This window comes from Pelobates fuscus, chromosome 4 (genome assembly GCF_036172605.1).
Source record: "Pelobates fuscus isolate aPelFus1 chromosome 4, aPelFus1.pri, whole genome shotgun sequence".
NCBI lineage: Eukaryota > Metazoa > Chordata > Amphibia > Anura > Pelobatidae > Pelobates > Pelobates fuscus.
In genome coordinates, this window is record NC_086320.1 from 223,475,073 (window position 1) to 223,489,429 (window position 14,357).

Genomic DNA, 14,357 nt, shown 5'->3' on the forward strand with positions numbered 1-14,357 from the left:
TCCACGTCATGGGATGTGTCCATTGTACTATCCTTTATCTCGTCGTGGCCCGCTAACTCAGCGCTCTTCCTGAAGCAACTTTCTGCCAAATTGGTTTGCCTGCTCTGTCTGTATCCTGCAAGAGAGTTTCGGACGTTGGAGCCCTGGACTTCGATGCCAAGTCATACACCCCGGATGGGGTCACGTTCAACATCAGTCGCCGGACAAAAACCTCTATCAAGTCGGTGTCCTACCCCGCTTTTCCTACCTCTCCAGCTTTATGTCCCGTGACTTGCCTTCGCGAATACGAAGATCGTACCAGATGTCATCGTTCACAGGTATCCCCACAGCTGTTCCGACCGGTCTCTAGCACCACATTGTCACGCTGGGTGCGATGGTTATTGGATCAGGCAGGCATCGATACCACGGTCTTCGGCGCCCATTCGGTCCGGGGGGCCTCAGCATCCTCGATGATGACTGCAGGGGCTCGTCTGGAAGATATTATGAGGACAGCCGACTGGTCTAGGGAATCTACCTTCCGTGAATTTTACTTTCGCCCGGCCCCACATTCTATTACGGCCGTAGTTAATCAGCTTTAAACTTGCAATATGAGCCTCCGTGTCTTGTTATAAAATTGCATGATTTTGCTATTACATGACGAAAAGTCATGATTTTATTAAAGACACGGAGGCGAGTATTGTCCCACCCACGTTTATTATTCATGTCTCCCCACCCATTTTTTCGTAGGTTGCAACGAGTCACATGGAATATCTGGGTACGGTAAGTGGGGCCATGTCTCAAGGATAGGTTTATGTTATGATAGGCTTACTAATCACCCTAGGATGTGGGTTTGTATTTATTTGGTATTTTCTCCTCAGTTGGTACCTGACAATAATTGCAATTATCGATCTTAACCTCTCGGCTCCTGTCTCTTTATGTTTTCACAGCCTAATCCAACAAGATGGCATGCCGTTATCCAAGTTGAATGGACTCTTCCCGCTGATAATCTCTGGTCCTACAGCTCATCTGGTCGTGCTTCCCTGTTGTGAGACTCTCTTATTTGGACTATTGGACTCTGTTTTTTGTTCTTGTTCGGACATTGTTACAAGGTCGCATCTTCAGAAAGAGGGATATGGAAGGGAAGTGCTGCCTAATATACCGGGACCTGAGCGGGGAGGGGCCTATGTTAATGTATGTTCATTTTTTCATTATATTTGTATTCTTTGCTGCTATTGGTGGACAGTAAAGAAAGGGTTATGCAATACTCGCCTCCGTGTCTTTAATAAAATCATGACTTTTCGTCATGTAATAGCAAAATCATGCAATTAGCGGGAACTGAAATGTAAGAAAAGTACATTTCAGCTGAGGATTTGCCTTTTTGAAAAGGATGAATGCGTTATGAGTAGCCATTTGCATTAAATAAATGCCCACTTTCTTATACCAGGCCCTGGTCTCTCTCATTATCAGATATGGCTGCAGCAGTTGATCAGACAGGTCAACTCCCCCCATGTGTTTATTGTATTGCTTAATGCAGACAGGCAGCCATCTTGTTTCCTGTCTGCCACGGACTGCGACCCTGCGTGTGTTCACTGTGCATGGTAGTCAGTATGAACACCTCCTTTTTGTCTCTGTATTTCAGAGCCAGCAGTTCGTCCTGGCATAGAGCAGCAGTTTCCCCCTTTTTAATTTTTTTCTCTGCCAGAGCCTTGGGGAAGCCAGTGCGTGTCTTGCGGATAGTGCCACAGACCACAGTCTCAAAAACAATATAGCATTTTTTGAAGGGGTATGCTATTGTATTAATTATCAAGGTAGAGGTGGTACCCCTTGTTCAGTAGCGGGTTCATTAGATCCCAAACTATTTTTCCGCTAGTCCCAACTACATCAGGGCAACCTGGGGGATCCCGGTGGCTATCTTTACCTTCATATACTCTGAAGGTATAAACATACCCACTGCTACTTTCACATAACTTGTATAGCTTGATGCCATACCGGGATCTTTTGGCTGGTATGTATTGCTTAAACCCCAGTCTACCCTTGTATTTCATTAGGGACTCGTCAATACATATATTCTTTTGGGGAGTATAAATTGGGCCAAATTCTTTATTAAAATGGTTAATTAGGGGGTGGATTTTATAGAGTTTGTCATACTGCGGATGATCTTTGGGGTGGCACTTCAAATTGTCATTGAAGTGCAGAAAGCGCAGTACTGATTCATATCTGGGCCTACTCATGGTCTGAGAGAAAATGGGAGTATTGCATACTGGGTTTTTGGACCAGTACATTCGGATGCTGGGCTTTTTTATAATTCCCATCAGCATGGTTAGTGCCCAGAACTGTTAACTCTGGCACACTGGTGGGGTACCAGCTCCCTTTTGTGGCAAGATGACTTGTAGCATTTTGTGCCAGATACTGCGCTGCATAAATATTTGTTTGTGTAACTATCTGCCCTAAAAAATCATCCCCAAATAACAGCTCCATAAAATCCTGGGAGTTATAGCTGGTCACGTCTCCCTGAATACCAGGAGTCGCAGTGAACAGAGGGATGTCGGGGACAAAATTGTTAGGGGGCACCCAAATATCAGCGCCAGGAGCATCTTCACTCTCTTCATCTGTGTCTGGCACATATTCACCCTCTACAATCGGTTGCCTCTGAGTCGGCTGCTAATATATTATATGCCTACTCGGCACTAAACCTTCTAAGCATGGTGAAAGCTTAAAATTAACTTTAACTAAAGAACGTATTTTTTTGTTTTGTTTTTTTTAACTTTTTTTATACTTTTTTTAATACTTTTTTTTAACTTTTTTAAAACTCTTAAAAACTTCTAAAAACTTTAAAAAAAAATGAACCCCTGTGGGTAAAAACAGAAATCAGATCACCGCTAAACACAGTGCTTACACCTAGCAAAGCAGAAATGCTTTTACTTAAAATAAACGACTTTTTTTTCCTCTTCACTTTTTTTTATGATTTTATAAACTTTTACAAACTTGTAATAACTTTCTAAAACTTTTCAGCTTCCTAGCTACACTAATGCTAGATTCCCCAATTCCCCCTAGCTTCAATCCACCCCAGCTAACTAATTAACTGAAAATAATAGTAAAAAAAATAAATTAAATATATTTAACCCCTGAGGGTTAAAAATAAAAACTCTGATCTCAGTAAAGTACTGTGATCAGTATTGTGATCACTGCTGCCAGTGATCAAATGGTTAAACCCTTGTTAATTTTCACAGGGAAAGGAGGTAAAGGTTTTTTTTAACTTTAAAACACTTTGTGTCTGTCAGGGACACAAAATTTCAACCAATTCGTCTCTCTCCACTTCTAAACACACACACAGAGGTGGAGGGAGGAGGATCAGGAAATCCCAGCAGCACTGTGATCGCTGTGACTGGCTGTCACAGCGATCACATGTGCTGGGACAGCGCTATTGGCTGATGCTGGGCTTCCTCAAACGCCGAGGCACCCAGCAACAGCGTTAACCCCACGATCGCCGCGATCTGGCGTTAACTTTAGTAAATGACGGAAATTTTCCGTCAAGCATCCTTAAGGGTAGGTTTGCCTTGACGGAAAATTTCCGTCCAGTGTCGTTAAGGGGTTAAATCCAGTATGTCATGGCTAACTGTTAGCTAGCAGCCAGAGTAGTGGATATAAAGACTGTAGAGGCGTGTACATAGGGGGTAAGGAGGGGAAAAAAAGAGGAGGGGGAGGGGCAGAAAGACAAGAGGTATAACCAAAATTGTATTGCCACAATTGGTTTAAATCCACCAAAACAGTATTACCAAAGTAGTTTAATCCATCACTAAATTGGTCAGTTATAGTGAATAAACGAAAAAGAGTCTAATCATTCATAGGATTCGTCGGTTCCAGTGAAAGTGATCTAGACAAGCCAGGGTGAGGGTGTTCCTCTGAGAATCCCCGTGGTCCAGACAATGTAGCCAATCTATTTATCAGTATTCAAAACTCAGTGGAAAATCACTTAGTGGGTCTATAACACAGTATAGTGTGATAATGAAAAGATCTAGCGGACACAAAGTATCTGTTGTGCTTACAAGTATTAATAAAGTTATCCTTTAAGTGGTAACTATTATTATGTATCGCTTCGTTAGAACTAAATCATTTAGACCAGGGGTAGTCAACCTTTTAATACCTACCGCCCACTTTTGTATCTTTGTTGATGGTAACATTTCCTTACCACCCACCAGTGCTGCAGTAATTTTATAGCGCAATTTTGTTTTGTTTGTTTTTTAGAAATGTTTTTTTTTTCCGAATATGTGCTTAGATTTATCACTGTTTTTCCTTTTTTTCTATTTTCTATTCTACTTTTTTTTCTATGTGTGTTTGTGTGTGAAGGGTGCAGTTTGTGTGTGTGAAGGGTGCAGTTTGTGTGTGTGAAGGGTGCAGTTTGTGTGTGTGAAGGGTGCAGTTTGTGTGTGTGAAGGGTGCAGTTTGTGTGTGTGAAGGGTGCTGTGTGTGAAGGGTGCAGTGTGTGAAGGGTGCTGTGTGTGAAGGGTGCTGTGTGTGAAGGGTGCTGTGTGTGAAGGGTGCTGTGTGTGAAGGGTGCTGTGTGTGAAGGGTGCTGTGTGTGAAGGGTGCTGTGCGTGAGAGGGATGCTGTGGGTGTGGGGGTGCAGTGTGCGTGTGTGAGGGGTGCTGTGGGTGGGGGGTGCAGTGTGTGTGAAGGGTGCAGTGTGCGTGTGTTTGAAAAGGGTGCTGTGTGTGTGTGAGAAGGATGCTGTGTGTGTTTGCGAAGGGTGCTGTGGATGTGTGAGAAGGGTGCTGTGGATGTGTGAGAAGGGTGCTGTGGATGTGTGAGAAGGGTGCTGTGGATGTGTGAGAAGGGTGCTGTGGATGTGTGTTAAGGATGCTGTGTGTGTGTGTCGGAGGTTCTGTGTGTGTGAGGGGACAGTCTGTGTGTGTGTGTGAAGGGTGCTGTGTTTGAAATGAGCGCTGTGTGAGAGAAGGATGCTGTGTGAGTTTGTGAAGGGTGCTGTGTGTGTGTCAGAGGTTATGTGTGTGTGTCAGAGGTTATGTGTGTGTGTCAGAGGTTATGTGTGTGTGTGACGAGTGCATAGGGTCAATGCTGTGTGTAGGTGGGTGAGATGTGAAAATCTATTTTAATGTCTCCCCTCCCTTCTTCATAGCCAGGGGGGCATGGGTCGGCGAGTAGATGAAAGAATCTCCCCTGCCGGCCTTGGTCGATGGCCATCAAAGCCCGCTGGGCGTTTCCTGCAGAACCCACCACCGCCCACCTGAAATCCCAAACCGCCCACCAGTGGGCGGTAGGGACCAGGTTGACTACCCCTAATTTAGACTGACTAAATCATAGAAATCCTGCTGGACCTAGTGATTCTAATTGCTGTATGATCGCTGGCTAGATTCAGGGTATGGTAAGAAATCACCCAGCACAAAATTATAGCTTAGAGACCACCATATGAATGCTGATAGTAGCCTTAGTATACTACAAAGCAGGAAAAAATGCCTTCATGGGCATTAGTTATAGGAAAGAGAGGGTTTGGAAAAGTTGCCAGTGTAAAGAGTAGGTACTGGCAAAGGAGGCTGGTATACTGGATTGTTTAGTCGTGGCACCACGGTCGGTATGACGCTCAATACTGCTCGTCACTTAGCTGCTTTTATCTGGTTCAGAAGGAGCAGTCATCAGGTGAGTATGCTGACGAGAATGCAGAGAGCTTGTCAGAATGTATGCAAAACCTCGGTCGGAATAACGCTCAATACTACTCGTCACTTCGCTGCATTCACGGTACCACGGTCAGTAATGCAAGCAAGTTTCAGTTGCTATAGTTCCGAGGAGGCAGTCATAGGTAAGTATGCTGACGAAAGTACAGAGAGCTTGTCAGAATGTATAAAAACCCGACGCGCGTTTCGCCCTGTTTAGGGGCTCGTCAGGGGAAAGAAATGAATCCCTCCAATGGCAGAGTTATAAATCCCGCCCCCTTGCAGCCGATTGGTCCGTTTACGGCCGGCGAAAAATAATGGAGAACTGGCTTAATTACATATTTTTGATCCTGAGGTAAGCCCAGAGTGGGGCTGAAACGTTGATCTTTCTCTTTTTAATGTATATCTAATAAAGCTATTTTGATTTTATACGAAGACTGAGGAGTGCAGTCATCACTATTGGATTTGTTATGTGCAACAGCCAGTTGACTTTGGCACCCTGCAATACCTAAGGAAAGCGTGAGTGCAAGGAACCCTTTTGCCCATACCTGCAGTGACCCTAGGGGTAGCAGGTATGGGCAAGGCACAAGCAGTGTGGATATACCCCCTTCTACCTTCATTTTCCTTGTTATCTTTGATTCGGCAGTTCTCTGCCTGGTGTTCATTTCTCCCTTCTGGGTTAGTGCTTCCCTGGTGATCTAGGGTTCCCCCTGTCCCTATTCACGCATTTTCACCGTATTTCTGGCGGTCTGCAGAGGTTGGTAGACCATGGCGTTTCCGCTATTGCGCATGCACGAACAGTCTGTTCGAGTCATGCCGTTTTCGCCAGCCAGGGTTCAATTATCCAGAAAAACAGTAAATGTAGCTGCACTCAAGGTTGGAGATAAAAATCTTCAATGCTTTATTTCATTCATTAAAATTAGATCGACGTTTCAGTCCAGCTTGTGGACTTTCCTCAGGATCAAGACACATACAGTGGCAAAAAAAATACAAAAAAAAAAAACCTTTCAAATATATACAGGCTAAATTAGATACATAAGTGAATATTTAGTGACAATCTGACTTACCCCAGGTGTACTGTGTTGCCGTCGGCGTTCTGCTGAGTGCAGGGCACATGCGTGTAAAAGCTCCGCCCACTAAGTGACGTCATGGCGTACAAACGTGATGACGAGCGGCACGTTCCCATAACAACCTGTATAGCAACAAAAAGTGCCCACGATAGAGATGGCTGATACAGCCCTAATGTAGAGATAGTGATGGTTCTTAGTGTTGCTATGCAGTAGTAGAGCGTGTTGCTACTGTGTAAAAAGTGGCTGATGATACGTTTAAAATGACATTGCTATAAACAACAAAAGTGCTGAAAGTGGTTGTAGTGGTTGCTACAAGGTGCTTGAAAATATTAATAACAAAGTGACTAGTGCATCAAAACTGTGACAAATGTGAATAGCAAGGTCATTGATAAATATAAAAAGCACTCAACTACATAACATCCTAGCCGGACTTTTGGAAAAAAGTTTTTTCTATAAAAGTTGTTTTATGCAATTATGGCTAAAAATCTTATTTTATAGACTCAGTAAGGAGAAATTATTAATTTCTTACGAATAGCAAATTGTCCCCAATATTACCAAAAAGGAGATATAGTTAGCCATTAACTTATTATAGAATATGTCTAGGGCGTATGACGTCACTTAGTGGGCGGAACTTTTACACGCATGTGTGGTGTATCACCAAATTAATCTATATATTACACAAGGTTCGTCTACATTAAAAGGTATTTATTTAGAAGGCAACAACACAATACTATAAAATGTATCACAAACACACAGCCCAGACCCACGGAGCAACAACCCTTTTAAATCTATCTAGTAATCCCCTTCCCCACATGTTTGATCTCACCCACAGTTAGGCCTTCACATTTAGTAATGGCTCACTGCTGCAAGTCCAACATCACATCCACCAAGGAAGAAAAGGAAGCAACAGAGTATAACATGGTTCACCAAGATAGCACACGGCGTCTGCCCACGTCTGCTCTGCAGCACAGCCAAAAAGGAACAGAGAGGAATGAGGATAGGGGGGGGGGGGTTATCTCTTTCCTGACTTGTAAAGGTATTGAATTACCCAATTACCCTATCAAAGGGTAAAGCTTATCCCCCTGTAAGAAAGATCTACATGAACTTGGTCACATGACCCCTGGTCACCATTTTAGTTTGATGACAGAATGTCACCACATTCCCTCACTTTTTCTTCTCTTATGTTGAGCACATTTAAAAATAATAATATATCCCTCTTATCTATCTAAACTATGAGATCTCAAATAGGAAAGGGGAGCACAGGAATTATAGTAAGTGAGATGAGTAATGTAAAAGAAAACAGTCAAATAGGGGTTGCATCACCCCACATTCCCCCACTTTTTCTTCATCTATGTTGCTCCATTATCTAGTTATCCCTCTAGTACAAGAGAACCTAGTGGGAGCAAAAACCTGATATACAGGAGAAATTCAACCCACCGTCCCTCCGGAATAGTTCCCTCAGCGATATAAGTTCTCCTGTACTTTCCTAAGGCTGTCAATTCACATATTATACAAATTTGTCACAAAAAAAACAAATTTAGGTGAATGTGTGTGTGTGTGTATGTGTGTATGTGTATGTATGTGCAATGTAAAACTTTTATTGAAGAGAGAGAGAGAGACAGAGACAGAGAGAGAGAGACAGAGAGAGAGAGAGACAGACACACAGAGAGACAGACACACAGAGAGACAGACACACAGAGAGACAGACACACAGAGAGACAGATACACAGAGAGACAAAAATGTATTTCAAATATATCCCCCTTTTCAAGTTTCTTCCTCATCTATATCATTGCCACACAAAAGTATAGTGTAATTATGAGCATGATTACTAGCGGCAAAGTTTGTAGGACTGGATGTGATATTTTCAGAATTCCATACTCTCAATCCAGTTCCGACTGATAATTGGAAAAATAGATGGGAGGGGCCTAAGGTACATGGGAGAGGCTAAAAAGGAGAGAGAATAACTGCAAAAATCACAGTTGGCAAGAAAAACAGAAACAACAGGAACAGTTATTGGGAGAATAATTGGAGAAGGAACCATAGATGGGATGAGCATCAGACTAATAGACGGAATTGGGATAATTGGAGGAATAAAGAAGGGAATAGAGACTACTGGGACCTAAAGAGACAGACTGAGAGATTGGAGGCAGACGTGAAAGAGCTTAGGGAATAGATGAGGGAGGGAAATACTGATCAATTGGGGGTCCCCAGTAATTAATAACTCCCATAATGTTTGTTGTCCTCTACATCTGTATGTATGCATGTTTGTTTTTCTTTTGTTTCTATATTTTATCTGTCTCACTCCAGTCCGTAACACTCCAGTTTAAAGAGGACCTTAGTATGTAGTTATATATATATTTTTTTTTTTCATATTAAGGATAAGCCTCTAAATTCATTAATTACAGAGCCTCTAAATTCATTAATTACAGTCAGGTGGGTCAAATTCCAAATATTTTTTGTTTTTATTAGTTTAGCACGCCTGCACTGCCAGCTATGTTTTATTTATTTTTTTGATGCTGGATTAATAATTTAAAAAAAAAAATCATAGTTTAAGTGAATTGTGGCCAACGTGAGGCTTATATCTGATCACACTGGAGAGATGTGATAGTGTAACTTTCTGTTGGTTTACAACAGTAAAAACATTAAAAGCATTTTTTTTTTTTATTTGGTTCCCAACAAATATAGCCTCAAGTTGATTTTTGAATAGCAACAGACAGTTTTCTATAGATTGCACGCTGCCAAACTGTGTCATGGTAGCATTCAGTCTATTATTTTTTTTCTTCTCTCTCACTCCATCTTTGATGCTTTGTTTTTTGTTTTTTTTTTGCTTTTTGTCATTAAGAATATAGGGAAATTAGATTGCATTGAGTGAAGATGGCATAAATAATAAAGTGACAATGTATGCTATTTGTTCTATTTGGCTATACGCAGGGGATTAAATAGTTTTGGGTATGAGAATTTGCACCTACGTTCAATTGCGAATACATTTTTCACCCTTACATCTTTCCCACTCACATTGTATAATAATTTTCGGTTAAAACTATGTACATTTTGTGATTATTGCATGTATTCATCAGTAAATTATAAAATAACTAATATGGTTTTGTGTTCACCTCTCCATCAGGTGTGGAGTAAATGTCTAAATTAATCAAAATTTCAGGAGACATTTGTGGGTCTTTTACCTACCGTATATACTCGAGTATAAGCCGACCCGAATATTATCCGAGGCCCCTAATTTTACCCTCAAAAACTGGGAAAACTTATTGACTCGAGTATAAGACTAGGGTGGGAAATGCAGCAGCTACTGGTACATTTCTAAATAAAAATAGATCCTAAAAAAATTATATTAATTGAATATTTATTTACAGTGTGTGTATATAATGAATGCAGTGTGTGCGTATGAATGCAGTGTGTGCGTATGAGTGCAGTGTGTGCGTATGAGTGCAGTGTGTGCGTATGAGTGCAGTGTGTGCGTATGAGTGCAGTGTGTGCGTATGAGTGCAGTGTGTGTGTATATATATTAATTGAATATTTATTTATAGTGTGTATATAATGAATGCAGTGTGTGTGTATGAGTGCAGTGTGTATGAGTGCAGTGTGTGTGTGTGTGTATGAGTGCAGTGCGTGTGTGTATGCAGTGTGTGTATGAATGCAGCGTGTATATGAATGAAGTGTGAGTGTGTGTGTGATGCAGTGTGTGTTTGTGTATGTGTTGGTGGGGGTGGGCATTTTGAATGTTATATTATTAATTATTTTATTTATTATTATTTTATTTTTAATATTATTATTTTTTTTTTCGTCCCCCCTCCCTGCTTGCTAGCTGGTCAGCGAGGGGGGGCTCTTACTCCCTGGTGGTCCAGTGGCATTGGCAGTTCAGTGGGGGGCTGGCAGAGCTGTAACTTACCTGTCCTGCAGCTCCTGTCAGCTCTCTCCTCCTCCGCGCCGTCCGGTCACCTCTTCTGTCAGCTCCCACTGTAAATCTCGCGAGAGCCGCGGCTCTCGCGAGATTTACACTGGGAGCTGACCGAGGTGCTGAACGGACGGCGCGGAGGAGAAGGGAGCTGGCAGGACAGGTAAGTTACAGCTCTGCAGTCCCCTGTCTGTATTATGGCAATGCAAATTGCCATAATACAGACTATTGACTCGAGTATAAGCCGAGTTGGGGTTTTTCAGCACAAAAAATGTGCTGAAAAACTCAGCTTATACTCTAGTATATACGGTACATCTAAAATGTAAACATAGCCTTAAGACACCACAACCAAATAGATTTTATTAGACAAAACTAGTTAAGCCTTTGACACAAGACAATACGCTGATTACTGTTGTACATTTTTCATTGTCTGTGTTTGATTCAACGAACATTTTAATTGGAAGGCCCAGAGAGGCGAAGGTAACTGACATGTCCTGTCACAGTTTACTATACAGATGAAGAGGTACTGGGATTACCAAGTCAAACTATTAACACAGCCCAGAATGAGGATAAAGTAACAGCAAGAAGCAGGAATTTGTGTCATTTCAAGGTGGTCACAGAATGAGTTTCCCCTACACTCATGAACTTGCATGTGCCATTAAACAAACCTCAAGCTTTGTAATGGATTGGCTAAGACAGTATTCAAGGAGAGTTCATTCTAAAATCACAGCTATCAAGCACGCAGATCAGTCACAGTCTTCAGATTCCAGTCCCAGGCTAAACCAAACATCATATTGTGTCATAAACTAGTGATAATTACTGTATGGGGTTGATTGTGTCTGGATTTTACTTTACTTCACATGAACTCATTAAAATATAATATTAATGAACAACTACCAGGGTTCTTACCAACCCACTAGGGCAGTAGTTAATTTAAAAAAGGAACAACTGAAAACAATAGAAATTGGGGGAATGTGGGGTGATGCAATCCCTGTTTGACTATATTCTCTCACTTTTAAATGTGCTCAACATAAGAGAAAGAAAAGTGAGGGAATGTGGTGACATTCTGTCATCAAACTAATATGGTGACCAGGGGTCATGTGACCAAGCTCATGTATGCCTTTCTCACAGTAGGATAAGCTTTACCTTTGATATGGTAATTCAATACCTTTACAGGTCAGGAAAGAGATAAACACTTCCCCCTATCCCCATTCCTTCCTGTTCCTTCTTGGCTGTGCTACTAAGCAGACCCTTAAGCAGACATGGGCTAATTTTTATCATGGTGAACTGTGAGTGGGATCTAGTGATTTTATAAGATTTAGTTGTTAGTTAGTTAGGTTGTTGTTGCTGTTGTTGTTGGTATAGTTAGTTAGATTGTGTGTCATTATTTGTATGTTGTTGTTGTTTTGTCTCTGAATAAATATTTGTTAAAGTAGACGGACCAGAGTTTATATGTGTATGCGTACATAATAATTTATAGAGTTTGGTAATACACCACAGCATGCGCCCGGCACTCAGCAAAACGCCGACGGCAACACAGTACACCTGGGGTAAGTCAGATTGTCACTAAGTATTCACTTATGTATCTAATCTAGCCTGTATATATTTGAAAGGGTTTTTTTTTACCACTGTATGTGTCTTGATCCTGAGGAAAGTCCACAAGTATGTGTATGTATACACATATATATACACACACACACACTGTCTAGGTGTATTTTACTATTAAAATATATATATTAAAATCAAATTACACGTAGACTGATACCGATTAAATATTATAAAAAAAAAAAATATGTAAATACGTTAAAAAATAAAATTATAAAAATAATTACAAAATATATAGATGTGTGTTATTTCGTTCTAACTGTATTGTGATATATATATTTATATCAAAATACATGTAGAACGAAAATATATATATATATACATACACACACACACATATATTTATGTAATATTTTTACATAATTAGGTATCCTAATTAATTACAATTAGCGGGACCTGCCTGACAACCCATGCCGAAAGTATAGGGAATTTAATTTGCTAGCACAATATAAGGCTTGTGTTTCATTTTTTTCACATTAAAATTCGCCAGATTGCTTACGTTGCCTTTGTGACCCTATGGTAGCCCAAGAATAAAAATTACCCCTATGATGGCATACCATTTGCAATAGTAGACAACCCAAGGTATTGCAAATGGGGTATGTCCAGTCTTTTTTAGTAGCCACTTAGTCACAAACACTGGCCAAAATTTGTGTTTTTTGCATTTTTCACACACAAACAAATACTAACGCTAACTTTGCCCAGTGTTTGTGACCAAATGGCTACTAAAAAAGACTGGGCACACCCCATTTGCAATACCCTGGGTTGTCTAATATTGCAAATGGTATGCCATTATGGGTGTAAATTTTATTCCTGGGCTACTATACAGTCCCAAAGGCAATGTAACCATTCTGGTGAATTTCAATTTCAAATGTAACATGCTATATTTGACTCTGTAACTTCCCAAAACACCATAAAACCTGTACATAGGGGGTACTGTTTTACACGTGAGACTTTGCTGAATACAAATATGTGTATTTTATTGCAGTAAAAGCAAACAGTATTATGACATTGACAGTTAAAACGTAATGTACAACTAAAAAAAAAATAACAAAATGTCCTATTTTCTCCCATTTTTTTCATATTAAATTATGTTTCATAGCTAAATATTTGATATTAAATGAAAGCCCTGTTTCCCCTGAATAAAATGATATATAATAAGGGGAGGTGCATTTAATATGAAAGAGGTGAATTACGGTTGGACAGACCTATAGCGCAAATGCCAGGTTTTGTTTACGTTTTGTTCTGTTCACAACGTGTACATTTGGCTCAGTCCTTAACCCCTTAAGGACCGAGGACGGTTCAGGACCGTCATCGGCATTTTTGCATTGCCGACCGAGGACGGTCCTGAACCGTCCTAACGGTCCAATGTACTTACCCGATCGCCGTCGTTCCCCCGGCGGCGATCGGCGGTGCTCCCGGTGTGGGGAGACTGCCTGCAGCCCAGACAGTCTCCCCATGGCGGTTTAGGACCCCTGTGGCCATGTGATCGCCCAACAGGGCGACCACATGGTCACAATAGGTGTCCTAGTCTCTGCCTGCAGGGGGACTGTCTGTGCTGACAGGCAGTCTCCCTGCTTAGTGTAAAATCATAAAAAAATAAAGTTTAAAGTTAATAAATAAAAATAATAATTATATATGTGTATATATATATATATATATATGATATATAGACGTATATTATATATATATATATATATATAATATACGTCTAAATATCATATATAATGTCATACTAAGTGTATTTTTATATTAATATGTACATATATTAATATAAAAATACACTTATAATTAAATTACACACGTGTATATATAATAACTATATATATTGTGTATATATTATTATAAACTACAAATAATAAGTAATTTAAATTAAACTAAAAAAATTAAAAATAATAATAAAAATTTACAAAAAATTTATATATATATATATATACGAAATTTTTTTCTAACTGTATTTTGATATTAATATATATATATTTATATCAAAATACACTTAGAATGAAATTGTATATATATCTATGTATATATAAATAAATAAAAAGAATACGAACTATTCATATGTCCATATACAAAATTACATAAATAATTATATAAATATACACGTAGACTTCAAATATATAAAT

General features: G+C 40.1%; 1 protein-coding gene across 2 annotated transcripts in view; it reads right to left on the reverse strand.

Moving 5' to 3' along the window:
- Window positions 1–14,357, reverse strand: part of LOC134608798 (uncharacterized) — a 162,077-nt gene that overhangs the window by 87,092 nt on the left and 60,628 nt on the right. The window lies entirely within an intron of this gene.